Below are 10,317 nucleotides of genomic sequence, written 5' to 3' on the forward strand. Positions count from 1 at the left end.
TTATGATTTTAGTTATGCAACGTTAGAGTTGTTATGTGTACCGATAAGGGGCTGGACCCCGTATAATGTGATGGGTGCAAAATAGCCTTAGTGCTGACGGACCCAAAATTTTAAATTCAAATTCAAACAACACTGCTCCCGCCAGCAGATTCATAGTTCCAGTATGACATGCCAGGTGGCAGCACCGAATCGATAATGATCTGATATAAAGCGAACAACCTCTGTAGGGTAGATCATGGTCTGAGCTGCAAAGCTCACCTTCATCTTTTGAGGGCCCACAGGTTTGATGTGTTTCTGCGGAGCATCCTCAGAACATTTCCCCTGTCCACATCATAAGCAGTTTTAATATGGTTCCACTGCGCTGTACCAGTCCACAACAGTTCTTTTAGTTTAACATTACATTTAACTGAATGGTTTGGGAATAGGTTCCTGGTATACTGTAGGAGATGGGGAGGATCATAAATGGTTGCAATTTCCTGTCCATCCAAATGGAATGCAGGGTCGCCCTTTTGTACTTCAAAAGGTTGAGAGCCCCAATGTTATTGCTTCCCATGTCGCACACAGTAGCAACAACATGCAGGCCAACCTTTTGGCATGCTCTAAGTACTTCAGTTAAGAGCTGTGATGGCAATAGAGACTTTGTTTGGCTACGACTAAAATAGTAAGCAACAGGTTGCTTCCATTTTCTTTGCAGACAACGGACCATGAAACCACAGCATGATTAGCAACAAGGCTACTCCGGCTGTTATTTCCAAAGTCCTCAAATCCCATAATGCGGTCGGCTTTAGAATTGTATTGCAAATGTTCCCTAATTGACATTTCGTCAAAAAGGAGGAAACAAAAGCGATCACTTTTCTCCAGCCATCCCAACAGAATGGGATACCACTAAGAAGGGAGGTCATGGCTCGGGCTGTCGGTAAATGAAAATAGTTCTTAGGAGAGAATAATACTTGGGATTTCTCTTATAAAGAGATAGGGAAAGGATCTTTTCATTTAGTGTGTACCTGCGTCCTTTAGGTTTTATCTTGCCACACCGCAGCTGTGCTGTGAGAAAAGGAATGACAGAAGGAAGTACTGGCGAAAGCCGTCCCAACAACAGAACGCTGTGAGTCTGACGAGCTTTTGGGAGACGCCCTCCTACTGTGGTTCCTCTTCTTCATCATACTAAAAGCTTTGGTTTTCTTGAGTGATTCGTACAACATTCTCTTACAAGGAGTCAACTCTGGCAATGTTATATTCATTACACTCAAAATAGAACGCCTTACCTTCTTTCTTGGGAATGAACTTGCAGAACTCACTGCTTTGCGTTTATTCCCAAGAGAAGTCGATGATTAACATGAATGAGGAAACGAGGAAGTGGGAGTTTGTACATGTTAGGTGGAGGACGAGCTTTGGGCAGGACAGATTGATGATGGACAAGATTTAGGAGGAGTGGTTGATGGAATGTTTGTGATGGAACATGATGTAGAGGTTGAGGCTCGTTCTTTGGAATTGGTGGAATAAACATATTTTATTGGGAGGGTGATATGTGGTGAGCCAGGAGAAATAACAGTGTGTTGCATGGGAATATGTCTTAACGGATGGTGAAGTCAGATGTTGGGGATGAACCAATGGAGATGTCTGGGAAAGATTCTGAACTGTATGTGGATCTGGTAAATTTGCAGATGGTACTGCTCCTACGTTTAGACGTGTGTTGGTGGAATTTGTGAATGCTGATGGCACGAAATGTAACCCACACAAGAAATATTTGTGTAGTTCACCTGGCTCCTGAGATAACAAAACACCATTTTGCCTTGCTACTGCCCATTGGTAAGCTCTGCAAAATTAAAAAATATGTGAATTACTATTATATTACATTACATACAATGAACGTGTATCATGACTAGACCTTGGATGTTTAGGCTTTAAAAAATGTGTTTCAAGGTTCTTAAAATAGGCTTTAAACATCGTAAAACAAATTGTGCATGAATTTTTCTCCATACATGTGAAAAATAGCAACCTTTATTAGCCAAATACCATTGAATGTACTGTATATATTTACTAATGTGCCCTGAATTAAATTTTCAGTTTAGTTTGTAGTGTTATTGATTCAAGAAAAGAAAGCTGTGTGGAAAATAGAATAGAATTCTCTCATCTCTTCACTTTGCTAGTGTTCTTTACACAACAACCTATCTGACAGATGGAAGATTATTACTAATCTAGTCAAGTTAAATCTTGAACTTGACAAGGTAAATATGATATTAGATTTTATCATGGTCCTAGAGTGAACACACTGAATTTATAACATTTTGGCCCAAGTTTCTTTGTGTTATTGGGGTGTAAGGGGTGACCTTCCACGTAGTACACCCAAATGTCAACCTCACTTCCACGTTAGTACACCCTGGACTGAAGACTAACGAGGCTCTGGCGACTGGCCCCATGGCCAGTATAATTTTGTTTGTATTGTCCTGTTCTTTTGTCCTTATGTGTGCTGAGTGCCCTTTTACAGCCTCTGCTTTTAACGAAAGTCAGAACATTTTAATATTTTATGATTTTAGTTCTGCAACGTTAGAGTTGTGCTTTGTAACGATAAGGGGCTGGACCCCGTATAATGTGACGGGTGCAAAATAGCCTTAGTGCTGACGCATCCAAAATTTTAACTTCAAATTCAAATTCTTTGTGTTATTGAGATTTCATCATGTTATATATGCTTCAGTGTATGCTTTTGTGGTTAAGTTAGGCCGGTCAGATTAGGTTCTCTTAGCATTACAATAAAGTCTGTAAATGCGTTCTAAATTGTTTGAAATCAGCGTTTTAGTGGAAAATGTAAGAATCGTTTGCCAAATTTTTCTACCTGAAGCAGACACAATTATCAACATCCCTATCACTTCAAGCACCGTTTGAAATGTAACTTTGGAGGATCAGTTCTTTAATGCTGTAAAGAGGAATATTGTCCACCTTTAGCCAGGAAAATCTTCTACAATGCTTCAAACAAAAATATATTCGTGTTAAACCCATGCCACAAGTTAATGAAAACAACTAGCTAATTTTGATGTAACCCTAATATAAATGTTATATAGAAGTAGTGTTCTGCAGTGTCTGATGCATGGAAGTGATTCAAGAGATGCACAATAAAATAAGAATGGGGGAAAACTTGCGTTGATAATAACTATTACGTTCTTTATGGATTTGTGTTGTCACATGGATGTGTTATGAGTGTTCTTATCTTGTTCGTTTGGTCATATAAATAAGCGAAACTATTACAAAAGAAAAGTGTCGAGTTTGATTTATGCAATGCAAAATATTAACAAATGGTAGTCATGTTCAAAAAATCTGTCGCATGGATTTTTTCAAAGTCCAACGTCTTACGATATTATGTTGGTATCTGTGAAACAAGGACGTGTTGTGAAATATACGATCCTCCAATCAGAGTGAAGTTCGATTCGGAGGAGAAGGAGGCGTGACTCACGGTCTTGTCCACAGGAAGTTCAACCAATGCAGCATTTCCAAATATGAGATAACGTCCCCATTGGTTAAATATTGTTTCAATAATGCGAATCGGCAGAAAGATTGCGCAAAAGTTTACTTTGTAGTTTTAATTGCCTTTAATCGTTTCAAATTAGTATTAAATTGTCCCAATTATAGTTCACGAACTTAATATAATGTATTCATGTATGTGTTTGACAATCATATAGCACTCATTAGAACAATTTTCACATTGTTTTCACTACGTGAGATGACATTTCATTTACATTTACGATAAAATAGTGGTTTGGGTGTAATAACAGTTTTCATTAATTAATTTAGAGATGCATTTTTATTTGTTGAGTTAATGATTAGGTTAATTCGTTATTTCTCGCGAAAAGAGGGAACCACAGCTGAAAGAAAATACACAACTTGTATTATTGAGGTCAAGAGTTCGTTTTAACATCACTTTTTGCACCCATAGGCTAATCACGACTCGGGATACATTTAAATTGGAATCTGAAACATTATGCGACCTGACTGGAACTCGGAAAAGGAAAGGACACACTGATTACAAGACGTCGATACTGGCGAACGCCAATAATAATGAGGGGTTGTGGGAGTGGGAGAGGGGTGACGGAAAGTAGAAAATAAATAGTATTTTTGGGGTTATTTAATGTTATATTTATACACATACAAACCTAAGAAAATATTTATTTTGATACATGTGTGTGGGGAGTGGGGAAGGGGGAAAAGAGAGGGACAGAAAGATATTGGGAGAGATGGGACGAAGAGGTGATTGTGGAAAATGTTTTATTTGACGTTCAGTAATAAAAACAATCAAATCAATGATGATTATCTTATAAATACCATATTTAATGAAAATTTGTTTTAAAAATGAGGGCGGGGAGCTGTTTGTTTTACGTTCAGTGCAGGATAACAAGTGGAGACACATAGTGGTTCGTATCTCACTTTAAACTGTAGGTCCAGGCCCCATTAGCCTATCTGTGTATAACGTGGATTTAGAATTCAGTAGAAAATAACGTCGATCTAGTATTTTGGATTTTAGATGCGTTGAGACCACTAAAATTTCCAATTCTTATAATAAGAAACCTGTCCTCATATTACCATTTCGAAAGAGAGAGAGTTAATTGTATAATCTTTCGTTGTTAGTTTCAAAAAAGACTAATTCAAATAGTAACAATGGGAACGAATAAAGCTTACGAAAAGTTTTTGCCACCGTGGGGATTTGAACCTACGACCATTAGAGTGACAACCCAGTGCGATAACCACTACCCCATGAGTTTGTTTCTTCTTACGGCATGATAATGAGTTAAGACCAATTCACTCAATATGCATTAGAAATGTAATCCCCACCCGTCCGTACAGAGCCCCGTGGTCAAATCGTAGATCAATTCCGTGAGGCGTCGTGTTTAACGTTGCTGAATGATGTAACTCCCACATATTTCAGTCCTTTATCAGGCACACACTCTGCGTTGGACTTTTCCTTCTGCAGTCCCAGCCTTGCTCCTACCACAGTCCCAGCCTTGCTCCTACCACATCTTGGAGCCTTCACCCTGATCTCTGTGGGAGTGATCACTTCCCACTCTTTCTTACTCTTGAACACCATCAGCACTCACGTGAACAACACCCTCACTGGCATCTCAGTGGGGCCGACTGGGGTGCCTTCGAGCGTGCAGTGGACCTTGAAGTCGATCTTGCGTCGACTTTGCCAGCCTTCGACGCCTTAGATATATTTGTATCACGAGTACATGATGCTGCACGCACCTCCATTCCACATCCCAGTGGACCTGCGAGGCGACGCCTAGTCCCCTGGTGGACTGCGGAGATCTGTGCAGCCATCAAGGACCGGAATCATGCACTAGATCGATTCAAGAGGAACCACACTGCCACAAACCTCGAGCAGTTCCGCATTAAACGTGGCCGTGCCCGTCGGCTTATTCGAGCCAGTAAGAAGGCGTGCTGGGTCCAATACGTGTCTTCTCTGACGAAGCAGGCTTCGTCGAACGCCTTTTGGACCAAACTACGTCGCATCCAGGGGGGTGCATCTACTCCCCTGAGTGCTCTGGAGCACGATGGGACGTTGCACACAGATTCCATAGACATAGCTAATATCTTGGCCACACAGTTTTCTGATGCGTCTAGCCATAGAAGTCACCGTGGCGTCGGTGTAAATCACAATGGGGTTCTGTAAGGCACATGGAACAAGTGACAAGGGGCGACTGTGGGCTTGTCGCAAACACTGATGAATCCACGGCCAAAATTCCCGAAATTCAGCCCTGAGAAGGCATGCCACACCATGGGTCAGATTTGTGGTGCCTTGGGCCGATGTGATATAGCCCCGTAAAATCCGGCGGATACGCCGGAACTGAAAAAGCCACAGTGGAGCCGATCGCAAAAGAGAAATGTATTTTTCTGGCATGGAAATTTCCATTCGAGTCACTGAAATCTCCAACCCGAGGTAAGTCACTGCTTTAACTGGCTGTAGAACACACTTGCGCACATTAAGTCTCACTGGCGAAGCTAGAACTCTGTCCACTGCCTGACTGAGAGCTGCAGCACTGCCGATGCACAGTATACCATCGTAGTAAACATAACATGCAACTATATCACCAATAAGATTCTGAAAGAAGGAGCGTGACAGTCTTTGCATGTGGTAGGGCGCCCACGTCCAGCCCATAGGAAGACACGTGAAACACCAAAAACGGCCGGCACACCGAACCCCAAAATAACTGAGTGGCCAGTCCAAGTTTCACATGATAAAAACCATCCTTGAGATCGAGCTTGATGAGAAAGGATTGGGGTGTGACTACCCCCACTAAGTCCCTGGCTGTGGGCAGGTGAAAAGGGAGAGACGGGTAGAGCGCCGTCCACGGGGAGCAATCATATACCACACGTACATCTGTATCTTCAGCTTTTGGCACACAAAACAATGGAAAGGAATTAATCACCATGGGCACGGGGCGAAGGATGCCCGCCCGTTCCAAGTTAAGCACTGTGGGAAGCAAGGCACTGAGAGTCCGGCGCAGGAGACGCGGAGCGGCTCCGGGCGGATGATGATGAAGAGGTACAGCCCCGAAGGTCCCCGGAGGGGGAAAGGAAGGCGGAAGAGCCGGAATGAATCGTGGTGCCGGTCGGATGCCGGGAAACATGCTGTCGGTGCCCTCATCGCCATCGTGTTCCCTGTCGGCAGGCTGACCTTGTTGCGGTTGCTCCGGTGGCTCCTGTGGCTGGTCCCGATCACGCAGATGATCGCTGAGGAGCTGGATAAGAGGACACCACCAATCCCAGTCAAGGATCTCCACCACATCTGGAGGCACTTCTAGGTGATAGTCAAGTTCTCTGGCCAAATTATCAAAGATGATTGCCGGATCCGGGTCAGGCCAAGGAACCGGATCCGGGACGGGATCCTCCGGAACTAGGAGCGGGGCAATGGGCCGGAGCGGAAGACGCCTAAGATGACGCTTCCGTTTTGGCGCGAAAGGGCTGGTTCTTTCTTCCGCGACCGTATGTCTGCCCGCGACCTCGAGAGGACGTCTGGCGAGGAGTCGGTGCCGGGGGAGGCTCATGGATGGTAATTCCCGGCACCGTGCACTGGGCATCATTGTAGGCTGCAACACGCCATCCCCTGGACACTGCGATGACTAGGATGCGGAGCCGACGGAGAGACAGATTGGTGTGCTCTGGTGAGAAGTGCTGTCTGTACGCCGCCTCTAGGAGCAAATGTTGTATTTCCCAATGGTCCCGGGTAGGCATCTGTGGATCGTTGACCCGACTGCGTAGGTAGATAATGGCTGCGTCCACGTCGAACTCGGGTTGAGGCGTTGGAGGTTCTTGAACGGCGATGCAGGCAATGGGAGCCGTGGCTGGTGGAGGAGGTGCCGCGGCAGCCGGGAGCCGCGCCCGGATCCCGTCGATGCGATCGTTGATGCCGCGCAGTTCCTGGCGGAGCAAGTCCCTGAACTCATCCATAGCACAATCAACGCGGTCGTCTGAATCCGGGTGAGGGGACCAATATGTCTCCAAGGTCGTCTGTACCGTGCGCACTGCCGGGCGAAACGCCGCTCTGGGAGTTTCACACAAACACGAATCCACCGGCGTCGTCGGTTCACTGCTGCTTTGACGCACTAATTCTGCATCCACAAACAAACTGGGAGAGGTAACACGCACTGGGGACACTCTGGGCGAAAATGGTAAAGGTTCCGTGGAATTAGACGCCACGGACGCGGAGCGTTGGTCCGACACATCCATCCCGTACGCGGAGAACATTCATTCTGGAGAGCCCCCGAGAGCGACCTCCTCTCCCTCTGAGCGCAGCAAACCAACATTCTCGTTGAATGTGTCGATCTTCCTTACCTCCGGCAGACTTTTAACCTTTCCGGGTGCTTGTCATCTCTCTTGGGTGAGACAGCAGTATTTTAACAAATGTTTTTTGTTTTTTGCGAAAAGCTAGACTCTTCCATCGTCTGTAAGGAGGTTTTTTTGTTTGTTCTGACTTTTTAATGTGTTGTGTTTGTCTCGTGCAGGTCTCTTTACAACCTTGCACTTTTAGTTTTTCCCAATGGGCTATCTACCCCCCTTTTTTAAATTTTCAGTCAGAATTTTAGATAAGGGGATATTTCCCCTTATACATAGAAGGGTGCAAAATGGCTTAAGTGCCGACGCATCCAGAAATTTTAAATCAATCAGTCAATTATGTGTGCGGAGTGCCCCTTTACAGCCTCGGGTTTTAACTAAAGTCAGAAGATTTTAATATTTTATGATTTTAGTTCTGCAACGTTAGAGTTGTTATTTGTAACGATAAGGGGTTGGATCCCGTAAAATGTGACGGGTGCAAAATAGCCGTAGTGTGCTGACTCACCCAAAATTTTACATTCAGATTCAAATTCAAATATCTCCTCGATGCTCTAAGCAAATATGCTTGCCACAGGTTGCACACTGGAACCGGATCATTCTCCTTTTTTGGCTGGGCAAATTGCGCATATTTTTCTGGTTCCTGGTTCTCTGTGAACATCTTGAGCAGGGGTAGCTGATGGTCGAACAACATCTTCCATATGTTGCTTGAGATTTATAGACAAATTTGGCAGTTTTTGTCGTTTCTGGACTTGAGGAGTAGTGAGTTCCATACAGATTTCCTTGGCAAACGCTCTTCTTGTCATTGGTTTCTGTTTCTTTGAGATTGCTTGATGAACATAAATAACATAGGAGTTTATAAGAATGCTGTTCAATATCCCATAAAATACACACAGGGGCCATCTTCTAGTTTTCCGGGAACATGACATTCAAGTTGACATTTCGTCAAAACTATCTACAGCACCTTTAGTATAATTTAAAATTCTATGATATCATCTGGCTTTCCACTTGCACAGACTGTTGGCTTTTCGTGTGTTGTAGATAGAAGAACTACTTGTTTCGATTGTTTAGCCTGGTATGTCACCATTGTTTTTTGACCATCAAAACAAAATTTTGAACTGCAAGGTTTCTCTTTTTTTTAACTTTACTGCAGGTATCTCTGGCTTGTCACGCGTCATTGTGCCTACGATTGTCAGTTTGTAAGTTCCTAGCATCATTTTTGCTAGAGATACTGATGTGAACCAGTTATCAAGAGTGAGATTTCTATTAGTGTTGTGTGTGAGGGCCTCTTCCATGGCGCAGTGGTAGCGTCATTGCCTTGTAATCAAGGGGTCCCGGGTTCGATACCCGGTGGAGGCATAAGTGGTTCGGATCCCACTTTAAACTGTAGGTCCAGTCCCGATTAGCCTTACTGTGCATAAAGTGGACTTAAAACACCAACTCAAACCAATTAGTGTTGTGCACTGGTAGTGAAAGTTCCCTGACAAAATACATAGCAGAGGGGAGGTTGTATGTTTCCAATACGGGATTGAATTTATAAGATATTTTGTTTTCACATCACACATCATAAATATTTTGATTCCGTACTTGGAAGGTTTGTTGGGCATGTACATTCTAAAGGCACAGCAACATCTGAATGCTAACAATTGTTCGTCTGTCGTCAAACATAATCCTGGAGTGTAAAATCTTTGGCATAGTTCAATAAACTTTTGAAATAGTTCCCTGATCGGGGCGAACTTGTCATTGACACGTCTTTCAGCTCTAATAGTTTTATCATCAAACCGAAGACAATTTATTAAAACGTCAAATCTTTTCTTACTCATTACAGGTATGTAACGTGAACCATTAAATGTCTGATCAAACAGCTCTTCAGAACTTAGATGGTTGTCTTTTTGAGCTGCAGTCAAGACTACCAGCCCAATAAGAGCTTTTAGCACAACTAGGTTAGTTTCCTTTACAGTTGCACTTGGGTTACTATATTTAGACTTTTGCAAATAATGAGAATACTTCAATTGGTTTAATGACTCTAGTTTCTTCATTTTTTGGCTTTTGAGTGAAATGAACCACATTTTTGACTGGTGTACGAGTTCTTGAAGGCCGTGGAGGTCTAGGAGACAATTTATGACCATTCCTACCTTGCAAATTAGTCTTTGGAAGTTTAACAATATTTGGATGCAAAGCTCGTTCAGGTTCGGTAGGCGGAATGCCACTGTCGCTATCTTGACTCATACTAGTTGGTGCACACCTACCTTGTAAACATGACATTTCAGGATTAGAGGGGTTATAGTCTGGGTCCATGTCAGTATTGTCACCTTCAGTGTGTGTATTGTGCTCAGAAGCTTCATCTTCTCCATCTTCATCACTTTCTTGTTGATCACTGTCACTTCTTTCTAGTTGCGATAAAACTTCGTTTATCTCAAAACTAGTCTTGAGAATATCATCCATTGTAACTGAAAAAGTAACGCAAACGATAACGCGTAGTCTGACAGACGACGGGTG

Source organism: Lepisma saccharinum, assembly GCF_977018435.1.
Source record: "Lepisma saccharinum chromosome 12 unlocalized genomic scaffold, izLepSacc3.1 SUPER_12_unloc_1, whole genome shotgun sequence".
Classification (NCBI taxonomy): domain Eukaryota; kingdom Metazoa; phylum Arthropoda; class Insecta; order Zygentoma; family Lepismatidae; genus Lepisma; species Lepisma saccharinum.